This window comes from Wyeomyia smithii, chromosome 1 (assembly GCF_029784165.1).
Source record: "Wyeomyia smithii strain HCP4-BCI-WySm-NY-G18 chromosome 1, ASM2978416v1, whole genome shotgun sequence".
Taxonomy (NCBI): domain Eukaryota; kingdom Metazoa; phylum Arthropoda; class Insecta; order Diptera; family Culicidae; genus Wyeomyia; species Wyeomyia smithii.
Genome location: NC_073694.1, coordinates 148,872,673 through 148,887,996, shown reverse-complemented (window position 1 = coordinate 148,887,996; position 15,324 = coordinate 148,872,673).

Below are 15,324 nucleotides of genomic sequence, written 5' to 3'. Positions count from 1 at the left end.
ATCTAGACAAATTTCGGCATATTTTAGCAAACAACTGCATCACTGTCTTTCAATACCACAACATTGCGACGCACGACCACCTAAGCTTATGCACGAACACAATGTCAATGTCAACATAAAACGATCAATTTTGTCGCTGGACGCCTCACACACATACAAATGCGATCCGGTTGTGTTCTAGGAGTACATATTTAGCCTTCAACTAGCTTTTCGTTATACATAAATTGCATGTGTCCGCCATTTTAAAACCAAAAATCAAAAATATTCTAAAAGAAAGTCAGATATTCGTCTCGTTGTAGATTTGCGTGGACCTAACAAATGTATTCATAGAACTCCCTTCAAAATGCCTACGTTTGAATCCATATTGCTGGAGTTGCATGGTGCAGAATACTTTTCAACCATCGACTTGACCAATGCATCTTTTCATATTGTTCTGGATAAAAGTTCAAGGCACCTCACAAATTTTTTCGCTGGTGATGCACTCTACAGATGCTGTCGATTACCGTTTGGGCTGACAAATGCTCCTGATATATTGTACTTTCAGGGTGTGAAGGAACCGTTAATTACCTGGACGACGTTCTAGTTACGGGTCGGACGAAAGAAGAGCACGATATTAACCTTCAAAAAGTCTTGAAAAAACTTGAGGAGCACAACGTGAGAATTAACAAACAAAAATGTACTTTTGCGCAGAGAGCAACAATGTTTCTGGGATTCAAATTATCAAACAAAGGATGGCAAATAGACGACGAAAAAATAGGAGCAATCAAGAACTTTCGCATACCTGAAACCCAAGCGGAGGTAAAAAGTTTCCTGGGCTTGATCACGTTCATCGAAAGGTTTATTCCCCTGCGAGCTGAGAAAACCCATAGTCTGCGTGAATTAGCAAATTCAAGAGAGTTTTATTGGAATTCAGATTTAGAAGAGGAGTTCAATAGCCTGAAGAATGATGCGTGGAAGCATGTCAAGACCCTGGGTTATTTTAGCAGAGATGACGAAACGGAACTATTCGTAGATGCCTCGCCCCATGGATTAGGGGCTATTTCAGTTCAATATGACAGTGATTCCAAACCTCGGATTATTTCATGCGCATCCAAAGCTTCAACACTGGCCGAAAAGAAATATCCTCAAAGTCAGAAAGAGGCGTTAGCAATGGTATGGGGTGTTGAGCGCTTTTCGGTGTATCTGCTGAATATAAACTTTACAATACGAACGGACGCAGAGTCAAATGAATTTATTTTTGGTGGACTACACAGAATAGGGAAAAGAGCTGTTTCGGGAGCTGAAGCTTGGGCACAACGATTGCAACCTTACAATTTCAAGGTTGCTCGTATTCCGGGAGAAGCCAATGTTGCTGATGCGTTGTCACGATTAGTAAAGGAATCTCAGTTCACCAAGCCATTTAATGACTCAACAGAAAAACATCTCTTGTACTTCCTGGACACCGGTACAATGGAGCTCACGTGGGATGATATTGAGATTGAAGCAGAAAATGACACTGAACTAATACTTGTACGAGAAGCAATCAGAACGAGCAGCTGGGATAAAAGTTTGAAGAGATACGAATCAGAATCTAAGAACTTGAGAGTGTTGGGGGCCCTAGTTTTCTCTAGGGATCGAGTGGTTCTTCCATTCACTCCTCGGGATAAAGCTCTTAATTTGGCACATCAAGGACACATGGGAATGTTGGCAATGAAAAAAATTCTTAGAAACTATTTCTGGTGGCCAGGTATGGCGAAGCAAGTTGAAACATTTGTTAAAGGCTGCGAGACTTGCTTCAGATTGTCGCGGAAAAATCCACCTGTGCCTCTAACAAATCGCGAGCTGCCTGAAGGACCATGGGAAATCTTGCAATTAGATTTTTTTCTTTCAAAGATTTTGGATCAGGAGAATTCCTGGTGGTCGTGGATACCTATTCAAGGTATCTACACGTCGTGGAAATGAAAAGCACAGACGCCGACTGTACAAATGCGGCTTTGAGTCGAATATTCGAGGTGTGGGGATACCCTCTTGTGATTCACAGTGACAACGGTCCACCATTTCAGAGTGAAAATTTTGTTAAAACCTGGGAGGACCGAGGGATCAAGATTAGAAAGTCAATTCCTCTAAGCGCTCAATCGAACGAAGCTGTAGAGCGCCAAAACAAAGGCTTAAAAGATGCTTTCGCAGCTGCGATGATCGACAAAGTCAACTGGAAACTGGCATTAGAGAAATATTTGCATATGCACAATAAAATTCGACCTCTTTAGCGGCTAGGAATTACACCGTTTGAACTTCTTGTAAGATGGAAGTACAGAGGAACCTTCTCATGTTTATGGGAAGCACTTTCTCCTGATCGTATTGATCGTACTGGTATACGAGAGAATGATGCGTTATCAAAGCTGAACAGTAAAAGGTATGCCGATTCAGTAAGGGGAGCAAGAGATTCGGAAATTTCTGTAGGAGATAAAGTACTGATAACACTACAGTCGAAACATAAAGGAGACCCAACATTTGCAGCTGATCGTTACACGGTCATAGCAAGAGAGGGTGCGAAAGTAATTGTGCAAAGCAACCGAGGAGTGCAATATAGCAGAAATGTTGAAGATGTAAGAAAGTGCCCATAATGCTGCGAGATGAAGAAACAAATATCAATGTAGAAGATCTACTTGAATTTCAATCACCTGAGACTACGAGAGAACATTGCAGACCCAAGCGTTTACTAAAGAAACCCACCCGATTTAACGACATGGTTTTATATTATATTTTTGATTAGAGAGTAGAAATGCATAGTATTGTAGGATTAGAATGTACAGATCGATGAAATAAAGATTAGAAAAATAAACAGAAAACTATTTTAGTTTTTCCCTCTTGAATCGACAATCTTCCCTGACGGGGAAATCTTTCCCCTTCCTTTCTTCCTTCTCCACCTCTGACGAAAGATGAGTGCAATTTGCTATAAAAGATCGAGCGCTACGAGAGATGGCTCATTCGAATGTTTAATGCTGTACAGTAAGCATCTCAGCAGTAGCAGAAGCAGCAGTCCCGGAGCAGAAGCAGCACCCGAAGCGAAGCAGAAGCCAAAGCACCTCCAGTCGTTGCTCACACTTGGAGTGAGTTAGACGGTCCTTCTGGCAGCGGTCATCCCAGAACCCATCAACTGACTAACGAGCAAGCAAGCCCTCTCATTAAGAGCCGGGCCAGCGCTTGGTCAAACGTCAGCAACAAGCGGCGGCATCCGATTGGCGAGTAAGCAAACCCTATCGCTAAGAGTGTGGTAAGCTCTCTGCCCTTTATCGGCAACTATTCATAGTGACGCACGCAGCAAAATGCTGTCTGGTTACGACAAGCACTTCGCCTAAATTTCCGAGCATCTGTCAACTCACCAAACGACCATAGTTTACTCATTTACGGTTACCGATGTTCAATTTGAAAAAAGTTGATTGAAAAATTATCAAATTCCGAAAAAAAAATGGAACCTTATTTACGAAAAATTGCTATTAATCCGCTTCGATCTCAGTATAATATATATACACAATTGGAGGGAATAAGTATCCAAATAAAATGAAACTGAAAGTAGCTGCCAATATATACCTTTCCGCAAGATATGTTCTCTTGAAAAGTTGTGTCATAAAATTGCAAAAACAGACATAACTCCTCCAAATTAAGAGATAGCGATACACTTTCTTCTAAAGAATTGTGATAATTAACCTTTGAAGTTTGTAGAACACTTGAACAATGGAAAAACTAAGATAAGAGCGTTATCACGCAAAAACACATTCTAAGGGGGTGCTTTACTTCTATACCTTATAAATTTGACAGGTTAAGAGATAGAATTTTCAATACTCTACAAACTTGCTCGAAACCCAAGTAACAGTTCTATAGCTACTTGGTTTTCTAACGGTTTTATCACAGCAATGATTATTACCAACGGTTTTATGGCGGTTAAACCCGTTGCCAAAAATAGCAAGTCGTAATGAACACTGATAGCTGTCAATAAAACTCTAATAAAACTTCCAATAAAACCGGCAAGAGTCAATGCGATTTTGCTTTATTATTGGTTTTATTATTACTATCTATTGCCCCATAAAACCACTCCAGCTTGCTGTCATATAACATAGAAACCAGTTTTATTGCGGTCATTCAAATGCCCAGTTTTAACCTGTCAAACTTGTAAACAAATATATGCAGGCAATGATATACATACAGGTGAGACAAAAGCGGCTGAGTTGGTTTAGTGTGATGCAGAATTCTGTCGCAGTCTCCGCAAGATGTGTGTGAAATGCTTTAGAGCATCTTGCAGCGCATTTGTGAACATTGATGACGTAGAACTCAGTGCGTCTTGAACTGTCCTACAGATCAGACGATTTTTCGGTTGCTTGTGGACTGGTCTTTGACTGCCTATAGCTTCAAAGTTTGTGTTTTGTCAGTGTGTCTTTTAAAGACTACCTGAAAGTTATTTCCCATCAGTCTTTCTCAAGACTACCTACTTTTGAATTTAACATTTGTTTTAACTTTTTTCGTATCACCTGAAATGGCTGGACGGAAAAAGAAACCTCGCATCGCTGCGGGGAGGAAAAGAGAGGCATCTCTTTCTGACACATCGAGTGTCTGTAGTGACAATCCTTTTGATATTTTGCCTGAGCAAGAAGCTGGTGAAATGGAAGTTACCAATAATGAAACTATACAAAATATAAAATCTTTAAAAAAGGAGAAAGTTCCACCTATTGTGGTAACTATTTCTTCTGAATTTAATATATTCAAAAAGGAACTTTCAACGTTTGTTTCTGACGTTAAAGTTACCTATCAAATTGGCCGTAGAGGTGAATGCCGCTTATTAGCCGACTCAGTAAAGGGTCGAGATCGTCTTGTTCAGTATTTAACCGACAAGATGTACAAATTTTTTACATATGACACCAAGAACGCCAAGCCGTTCAAGGTTGTCTTGAAAGGTCTCACCAACGATCAAACCGTTGATGAGATCAAACTTACTTTAACAGAATTACTTGGCTTAGCCCCTACCCAAGTAATTCTAATGAAACAAAAATCACGAGGCGAAAACAGTCAGCGAACTGGAATTTCCCTTGTAAATTATTTAATTCATTTTAACCGCAGTGAGGTTAATACCTTAAAAATTTTTGAAAAAGCACATGCTTTATATAACGTGCGTGTAAAATGGGAATTATATCGAAAGTTTGGCGGAGGTGAAAAGCATATCACCCAATGCCGTATTTGCCAACGTTATGGCCATGGTTCAAAGTTCTGTAACATGGACCAAAAATGCCTCATTTGTGGAGACTCTTCTCACACAAAGGACACATGTCCTGTGAAAGAGAGTAAAAATTTTCGCTGTGCGAATTGTAACGGCAACCATATGTCGAATTTTTATCAATGCCCAGTCCGTTTATCAATTGTTAAGGCAAGGCAAGGTAAACAAAATTCAATTTCTCAATTAAAACCAACTTCAAAACAAAATTCTCCAAGCGTACCAGTGACGCATAGTTTACCTACTCCTTTGCATACCCGTTTAACTTATGCACAGGTTACAGGTAGTTCGAACATTATACCGCCTAGTGTTGGTAGTTCGAAAATGACCGTTAATATGGGTAAGCAAAACACGCTAGAAAATAATTGTACACCTATTACTCCAGCTAATATTGCTGCCGAAAATATTTTTTCTAATGTCAACTGCCTGGGGCCTATTACGGCAGGTAAACTTTCTTTTTTGCAACAGGCAATATTCGATCTTATGAACGCCATGTTGCAGGCAAAATCAATGTTTGAAGCCATTCAAATAGGCACAAATTTTACTATTAAAATTCTTTCTAATTTAAAATTTAGCAATGATTTTAAATAAAACAATTAAAATATTAAATTGGAATGCTCGCTCATTGAAGGCCAATGAGAATGAGCTTTTTAATTTTTTAACAGTAAATAATGTGCATATTGCAATTATTACTGAAACATTTTTGAAACCTAACATAAAATTAAAATATGATCCCAATTACGTGGTTCATAGATATGATAGGATTCAGGGTTCCGGCGGTGGAGTTGCAATTGTTATTCATCGCCGAATCAAACATCGTGCTCTTCCCCATCTTGAGACGAAAGTTATTGAAACTTTGGGAATTGAAGTTCAAACTGAACTTGGGATTTTATTTATTGCCGCAGCATATTTACCATTTCAATGCACACGCGAGCTCAAAAATTATTTTAAAGGTGATTTACAAAAACTCACCAGAAATCGTTCGAAATTTTTCATAATCGGCGATTTTAACGCTAAACATCGTTCATGGAATAATTCTCAAAGTAATTCCAATGGCAAAATTTTATTCAATGATTGTTCTTCAGGATACTATTCTATTTTGTCTCCGAATAGTCCTACATGCTTTTCTTCTGTAAGAAACCCTTCAACAATTGATTTGGTGCTGACAGATCAAAGTCATGTATGTAGTGATTTGATCACACATGCTGACTTTGATTCTGACCATCTTCCAATAACTTTTTCTTTATCACATGAATCAGTTTTAAACCCTATGAGCTCTGTTTTTAATTATAACAAAGCTAATTGGGAAAGATACAAAAATTATATTGAGAGAAATTTCAATAATGAGCTTGATTTGCAAAACGAAGTGAATATTGATTCCGCTTTGGAAGCATTAAAATGTGCAATTGTTGATGCCAGGAATTATTCTGTTCCAAAGGCTCAAGTGAAATTTGATTCATCAATAATTGACGAAAATCTTCAACTTCTAATTCGTTTGAAAAATGTCCGCAGACGTCAATATCAACGTTCTCGTGACCCTGTTTTTAAAACTATTTATAAAGATTTACAGAAAGAGATTAAACATAGATTTACTCTTCTGAGAAATCAAAATTTTGAGACTAAAGTTGAAAAATTGAAACCATATTCAAAACCATTTTGGAAGCTGTCGAAGATTCTTAAGAAACCTTCAAAGCCTATTCCAGTTTTAAAAGATGGTGAACGTTTTCTTGTATCCAATGAACAAAAGGCTCAAAGACTTGCTCAGCAGTTTGAGAGTGTTCATAACTCAAATTTGAATTTTGTGAGTCCAATTGAAAATGAAGTCACACGTCAATTTGATTTAATTTCTTCCCAGAATTTTTTACCTGCAGAAATAATTGAAACTAACTTGAATGAGATTAAATCAATTATTAAAAATTTCAAAAATATGAAAGCACCTGGTGACGATGGAATCTTTAATATACTAATCAAACATCTCCCTGAGAGCACAATGGATTTTTTAGTGAAAATTTTCAATTGCTGCTTCAAAATTGCATATTTTCCCAAATTATGGAAAAATGCAAAAATTACTCCCATTTTAAAGCCGGATAAGAACCCAGCTGAAGTTTCAAGTTATCGACCAATCAGTTTGCTTTCTTCAATAAGTAAACTGTTTGAGAGAGTTATTCTTAACAGAATGATGTCACACATCAACGAAAATTCAATTTTTGCAAATGAACAGTTTGGATTTCGCCATGGGCATTCCACAACTCATCAATTGCTCAGAGTTACTAATATGATACGAGCTAACAAATCTGAAGGTTATTCCACTGGAGCTGCTCTTTTAGACATAGAAAAAGCATTCGACAGTGTTTGGCATAAAGGTTTGATTGCGAAATTGCAAACTTTTAATTTTCCAATTTTCCTAATCAAAATTTTAAAAATTATCTTACTGATCGAACTCTGCAGGTTGTCTATCAGAATTCAAAATCTGATAGATTTCCTGTCAGAGCAGGTGTGCCTCAAGGTTCAGTCTTGGGTCCAGTCCTGTACAACATATTCACTTCAGATCTTCCTGATTTGCCTCCAGGATGCACAAAGTCATTGTTCTGCGATGACACAAGCATTTCCGTAAAAGGAAAAAGTCTTCGTGTCATATGCAGTCGATTGCAGAAAAGTTTAGATATTTTTTCTTCCTACTTGCAAAAGTGGAAAATCTCTCCCAATGCTTCTAAAACTCAAATGATAATTTTTCCGCATAAGCCTAGGGCTTCTTTCCTCAAGCCAAACAATAATCACGTTGTCAAGATGAATGGGGTTATTTTAAGTTGGTCCGACAAGGTTAAGTACTTGGGACTAATTTATGATAAAAAACTTATTTTCAAAGAGCACATTGAGAGTATACAAGCCAAGTGCATCAAATATACGAGATGTTTATATCCTCTCATTAACAGGAATTCTAAACTTTGTTTAAAGAACAAACTTTTGATTTACAAACAAATTTTTAGACCAGCAATGCTTTATGCTGTACCGATCTGGTCAAGTTGCTGTTCAACAAGGAAGAAAACGCTCCAAAGGATTCAGAATAAAATTCTGAAAATGATTTTGAAGCGTCCTCCTTGGTTTGGTACACTCGAATTACATAGACTTACTGGTGTTGAACCATTAGAAGCTATGTCAAATAAAATTATTAACAATTTTCGACAAAAATCGTTGCAATCCTCAATTGCTACGATAAGCTCTCTTTATAGCCAATAAGTTAGCAATTAAGTTAGTTGTAAGTTTACTTCCCCTTTTCTGACAAGTAGGTTTAAATCCCTACGAATGATAAGTCCTAATTGCGAAAGCAAACAAATCCTAACAATTAAAATTACAAATTTCTAACAGTGTTGAGAAGTCACCATATGTGATTGGACACACATACTCATTATTTACTAATATTTATCATAAATACTTAAGCTACTAACAAATCCCCCCTTAAAAAAAAAAAATAAAAAAAAAAAAAAAAAAAAAAAAAGATGACGTAGAACTCCAAAAATCTAATAAAGTAACACAGCAAACTTAGTACTTTTCGGTAGTTTTTTTTTAAATTTTATCGCCAGTTTGTTTTGTTTTGGTTGAAAATAATTTCCTATGTCGTTAAATTATGCGTCCTTAAAAATAAGGTAGGGGCAAGACACTATTGATATGTTTCGAAATATATTCAATATTCAATTAAACTAAGTATGTATCGTTGCATTTTTCGTGCACCTCTCTATTTATATCAAAGTTTGTTGATTCCTCATTATCGTCGGTGTGATGTCAAATTTTTTATAAAAATAAAGTTGTCTAGGCCTCAGGGATTTACCATATTTTTCTCTAATAATGCAGGCATCCAACCTTTGCCGCACCTTACAACATATATATCGTTGAGCTAGGCTTATTGCGGCTACGATTAATGCCAACTAACTACCAACCGCGCCATATTGATATTTTTGAAACTTTTTATAATCTTGAAACGAAAATCAAATCGTCGTCTGACCAACAAATATATTGAATATCCAAAGTTGATTTTGATCTATCTCTGTATTGAAGAACACGGCTAGATTTTTTTTCTGAAAAACTGAGCTGAAACAATCCAATTCATTTTTGCTAACAATGAGATCATTTTTGTAAGCCCGTACTATTTTGATGGCGCATAAATTTTAGGCGCCTATGATCGCAAAATGCACGACAAAATTTCATGCGCATATGCTTGAGAGCTACAAAACCTACCAAAAACCCCTCCTTATTCCTTATCTTTCTACAATATCACCATCAAATAAAGTCGATTGCACGATGATAACCAACACAGGTGAAACATTTCTCTCGCGACGAGAGATTTCCTTATTACAAAAAGTGGCGTGATGTTCTGGTGTGTGTGCAGGAACGGCACAACAAATCAACTTATTACGGTTGCTGTCAAGCAATGAATAGTTGATTTGGACTTATTGTGGCAAGTAGCAGAGCGCAATAATGCAACCAAACTTATTGCGCTCTTAAAGAGGTAATGCCAGCTGCTTATAGTATGCGGTACTCTTTCCATGTGGTTTTAAAGCAGTTTTATTGCCATTCTTATAATTGATTCAATAAGCTTGGCAAGGGTGGGCCACCTGGCTGTAAAGCAAACTTATAGCGGTTATCAGGAGGTTCTGATAGTATTTTTAGTTTTAACAGCAATTTTGCGGAATTGGTCATGAAAACCGCTAAAAGAATGCAATACGACTTAAATTGTTACTTGGGAAAAGCTAGTTCTACAATGTGTCGGAAGAAAGTTACCAAGTTCATCAAGAAATAAAAAAGCTATATTTTTATTTTGGGTTTACATCTCGTTTCCGTACATCCCGGAAGACTTGAGCAAAAAAATTTACCATCCAAATAAAGTACTCATAAAACTGAGAAACTTTCTTGAAGACATCGAAACGCCAAAACCATGCGTTTCGTCACAAACATCAATGTCCTACTATTTTTTATTTCGTCCCATTGTGGAAAAATCAATGTTTGGTAGATTTTTTCAAGATTTTTTCACGAGTTTTGAAAGTTTCACGCTGAAAATGCCTACCTGCGTCGTTAAACAATGCAGAACACCGTTTCAAATGGCATTTGCTCGTTGACCGAGATCTACGTCACAATCCAAACACGTACTAATACAGACAAATGTCTTCTTCTTCATCGAATGCATAGGGCCTGTACTCGAAAAAAATGCACTATTTTCATCCGTGTGTAACTTTTTTGTCCGTGGGAATTTGAATTGATGAAAAGCTGGGTATTCAGCTTTCCACGAGCGGTAATGGCGGATGGATTTGACATTTCATGAAGGTTGTCAAACTGCTAGTTCATTAGATATTTCCATTGAACTGAAATTAGTTAGATGGATTTGACACATAATGGAGGTTGTCATACTACTAGTTCAATGGATTTTTCCATTGAACTAGTGTTATTATATGTCAAATTCATCCAAAAAGTACTGGTTCAATGAAAATATCCAATGAACTATATTTTGACAACCTACATTAAATGTCAAATCCACCGCCATTAACGCTCGTGGAAAGCTGGATAACTGGTTTGGGGTGTATTATTGGCATGTGCAAAATTTCACAACAATTGGTCCAATGGTTATTGAGATGGCATTGAAACAAGAAGAAAATCGCCGTCATGGAAAATCCGACTGCGACCAGAGGATGGACAACTGGGAATCACCGATAAAACTGTGTTTCGGGTGATAAAATCGATAAAGGAATCACAGACAACCAAGGGGCAGGCTGGAAGTGGAAGAAAAACGAAGACAGCTGACACTTTGAAGGCCCGGAAGATGTTGAATTATTTCAAGCGTATTCCGAACCTTACGATTCGCGGCGCGTCTCCAAAGACAATGTGTTCCGCCTAGTTCGTTCAGAAAAGCATAAAACGAGCTGGGCTTCGTGTATTCAAGGTCCGAAAGGCAACGAACTGGCGTGATCAACAAAACACGGCGGCCAAATCCCGAGCAAAGAAGCTGTATCGAGAGTGGTTAACGAAACCGATGTGTGTGGTTATGGATACCGAAACCTACATCAAGGCAGACGCAAAGAAGATGCTGACCAACCCCCCCCCCACCCTAAATGTTGACATTGGTGCAGAATTGTGTTTTCAATAATTCTAATAGCACAAAACGACATCTTTAGCCCATAGAAACATCTGTGTAAAGTAACAGGAAGATCAAAAATAATTGATTGAAATGCTTGCGCTATGTTGCGTGGAATTGCACAGGTTTTTCAGTTGATCCACCAAGGATATTGCAGCGGCAAAAGTACCGGGCAAATCCGCCTGCATCAACTAGCTTGGAGTATTGGAACCGAGCTGTGACAATTCCTTACCTTGATTTTCTTGTAACCTCACTGGAAACGCGGTTCGATGAAGATAGTGCACCTGCCTACGCGTTGTCCTTGCTGCATCCCGCTAACGTAATACGCATGTCGTTGGAAGAGTTCAAGCGCAAAACCGAAAATTTCGTAATTTTTTATGAAGTTGACAATTTTGTTGGAGAGGTGGAAGTTTTGTATTAACATTGCAGCAGTATGAGAGCAGATCGTAGATACTTGGAAGAGTTGGATCTTATAGACCTGCTAAAGCTAAAGCCCGTTCTTTCTTCGCTGCGACTGAGAAAGCAGTTAAAATTGTACTTGCTCTACCATGGAAACATGCACGATTGAACGCTCGTTCAGCACATTATGTCGAGTGAAAACCTGGCTGAGGTCAACAATATTTGAACAGCGGTTGAGTGCTCTCTGCTTGCTGAGTGTTCATCGGCAGATGGTCAACAACAATCGTGAAAAGACACCTGAACCGTTTCCGGAACGTTTGACGTTTGATGCCCGAAGAATTTATTGAGAATCTTGACTGTGTCTTCAATCTTCTCGTCCTTGGGAAGCTTTGACAGGATGTAGTTGTGATAGTGGCTGTGCGAATGGGTGTTCAGCTTCCGGAGAAGTAAACGTACCTTCGCCGCATTATTCAGCTGGCCTGCATCGTTCTCGAAAAGGTCCTGGTAGCGGTGAAACAACAACGTCCGAACGTAACTTCGTTTTCTTCGTCGAAGACAAACTCGATGATGTTCGAAGAGAGGGACTCCAAAATCTGCTCCGGGGTTTGATACTAACGCTGCTGCTGCTGGACCGCTATCCGTTGTAAAATTTGGGTCATCTTATGAATCATATCTTGAATTCCCGGTTGCGGCTTGGACAAAGAATAATCAAATTTTCCACTCTGATATCAAGGACAACTTTTCACCGGTTGCCTTGATGTAACAATCACTAAAGACTAGTATTTATTTCTATTTTTCAAAACACACTAAAGTCGCTTTTAACGCGGGGGATACGTGCCGCGTAAAAAAACGCGTTAACTCCGGAATCCGCGTAAAAAAGCGTAAATTTCGAAATCCGTATAAAAACACCGCGTAAATCCCGGAATCCACATAAAAAAAGCCGCGTAAAAACAACCGCGTAAAAAGCGACCTTAGTGTACCATTTTTTTACTTCTAAAATTTTGAAGAGCTTGCCCCCCCCCCCCCCTATTTGAAATTCTGGCTACGCCCATGGCGAGACATTATTTTGGCCGGTCCTGGCATCATGCCATTACGCGAGTTAGCAACGAAGGTTCATCCTGGAAAAGGATGAAACAACGCCACACACCTTGCGATGGCAACGAGACCACCGCCGAGCACCAATGACCCGGACGAGTAGACCGCCATCGTGCCTCAGTGACCTAGTCACATCGCACCACATGCTGGCGTTTGCATTCCTGGTGTTACCAAAACATCGCAGCACCGAAAGCAGCGGTGGAACTGTTGTAGGTTTAGGTTAAGCCATTCTTTTGTTGTAGCAATAAAATCATTCTATGTCCAACTACGAACGAGAGTGGTAGATTTTGGGCCATAATGAAGGCCAAAGTTCGAAAGTCGTCCTAGGTGTTTGAGAACGAGTTTGAATTTAAGAAAAAATGGATGAAAGTGACTAAAAAGGTCAGGTCGGCTTCACTGTTGCGCAAAATGTTATGAGGGGTTTTGAGGGAAGCATGCGGGCTTTCAACGATGGAAAGGAAATTGAATTAGGTAACTATGCCGAAACACAAACCATATGTATTAGTTCAGTTTCAAGAAAATCCGACTTGAAATAAATTTTTAGCGAACACTTGTCTGGTGCGTTTTTATGAATACTCATAAGCACAACTGTTGAGTAAGGCCTGTACTCAACAATTGTGCTTATGAGTACTCTTGGCGATACTCAGTAAAAATTCCCGGTTTTTTTCCCGGTTCTAAACGATTTCCGGTGTTTTCCCGGTTGGGTGGTAATAATTTTATATAAAACTATCGTAGTTCTAAGTCAACTATGCGGTCATGTCTTGGATACCACCTTCATACTTTTTTATAAAAACAACAACAGATTACCTAAACACTGCGGGTTACCTAAAAAAGTTATAATCTAAAAAAAATGTTTTGTTAGAATTTCTTCACAGGTGATGTTTTTTTTTTTGGAAGGAAGGGCGCTAAAAATATTCTTAATCACCAATGGGGTTTTTGAACGGAAGGTGCTGCGTATCATCTGTAGAAGAGTGCAGATGAAAGATGGATCATGGCGAGGGCGGATGAACCACGTGTTGCATCAGCTGCTGGGAGAACCACTAACCGTTTAAACGGGGGAAACGGGAGACTACGGTGGGCTGGGCGAGCCGTAAGGATGTTTCGTTCCCAATGAAAATGGTTCTCGAAAACGACCGGTAAAGATCCGCAGATAACAAGGCTAGCGAGCTGCAGCCATAGACCGAGTTGAATGGAGACGACTTTTTCGAACAGCATGGGACACTTCGGCCAGGAGCTGATTCGTAAGGTAAGTATGTGTTAAAGACTCGTTCGTTAATTTCGCAGATATGTCTTTGCCACCTGTGGATTTTTCCCCCTGCCTGTTACTAAGAAATGGGACTCCATGATGCCGGAGGCAGACCATGAAAAGGCCCGAGTGGGATTGCATCACAGAACAGATATGCAACTTCGAACAAACCTCTGCAGCAAATCGGTGCCCAAGCTTTCGCATTCATTTTTTGCTGTTCCATCCTACATTGATTTTACAGTGCATCGTTCGAACAGTCCGCTCCAATAGTTGGAACATGCACCAAAAAATTATTTTTTTTGCTTCAAAGACCAGGCAATAAGGTCATCTTGAATAGTTGAATCAATCAAAATCAAGTTAAGACAGGACGGCATTCAAGAGATCTTTAAAGCGGAAATTCAGTAACAATTCACAATGAACGTCAATAGAACAAATTAAACTACAAATCTTTCAACCATTTAAGCATTGTTTAACATTTTTTTTTGGATCGTACACCTCGCGACTACTGAAACTAATTTAACCTGTTAGTTGATATACTTGAATATCTTCGTTGGACTTGGAAACCGAATTTCTCGACCAACGACAATATTTTTTTCTCGTACCTAACATTGCAAGTAATGCATATCAGACGCGCTGTACTGTACACAGCACTGCTTACGACATTAGGTCAATGTGAAAAAAATTATTGTCGTTAGTCAAGATATTCAGTTTTCAACTTGGGCAACAATGAAATTCATTAAAAGTATATCTACATAAAAACTGTTGCACGTACGCGGGTGGTACTGTACGATTATCATGAAAAGGCACCCTCGCTAAACCAGTACCGGGGAGAACAAAGGATTCTCTCGACGAAAAAACAGCGAGAGCTCATACAGTCCTTTTATTGAATGAATGGAATATGAGCGTAATAAAATTTCGAGTGTAAAATGTGTCCTCTCCACCGCTAGATGACGATACTTAAGATAAAGAGATTTTGTCTCATTTTTGGTTCTTCAGTTGAACAGATGTGATTGCATGCAGTCGATAGAATCATCAATTTTCATTCACTAACATTTGAAAGGCAATAACAGCCATCATATGAAACAGAGAAAACTGAAGTCGAAGTTTCGTTTTTAAGATTTAAATCCTATTTAAACGTTTCATATAGTAAAGTGTTTCTTATTGAAGACTCAAGCTGGTACTTCTATCTACTAATTACTAACACGAAACTGGTAAAAAACA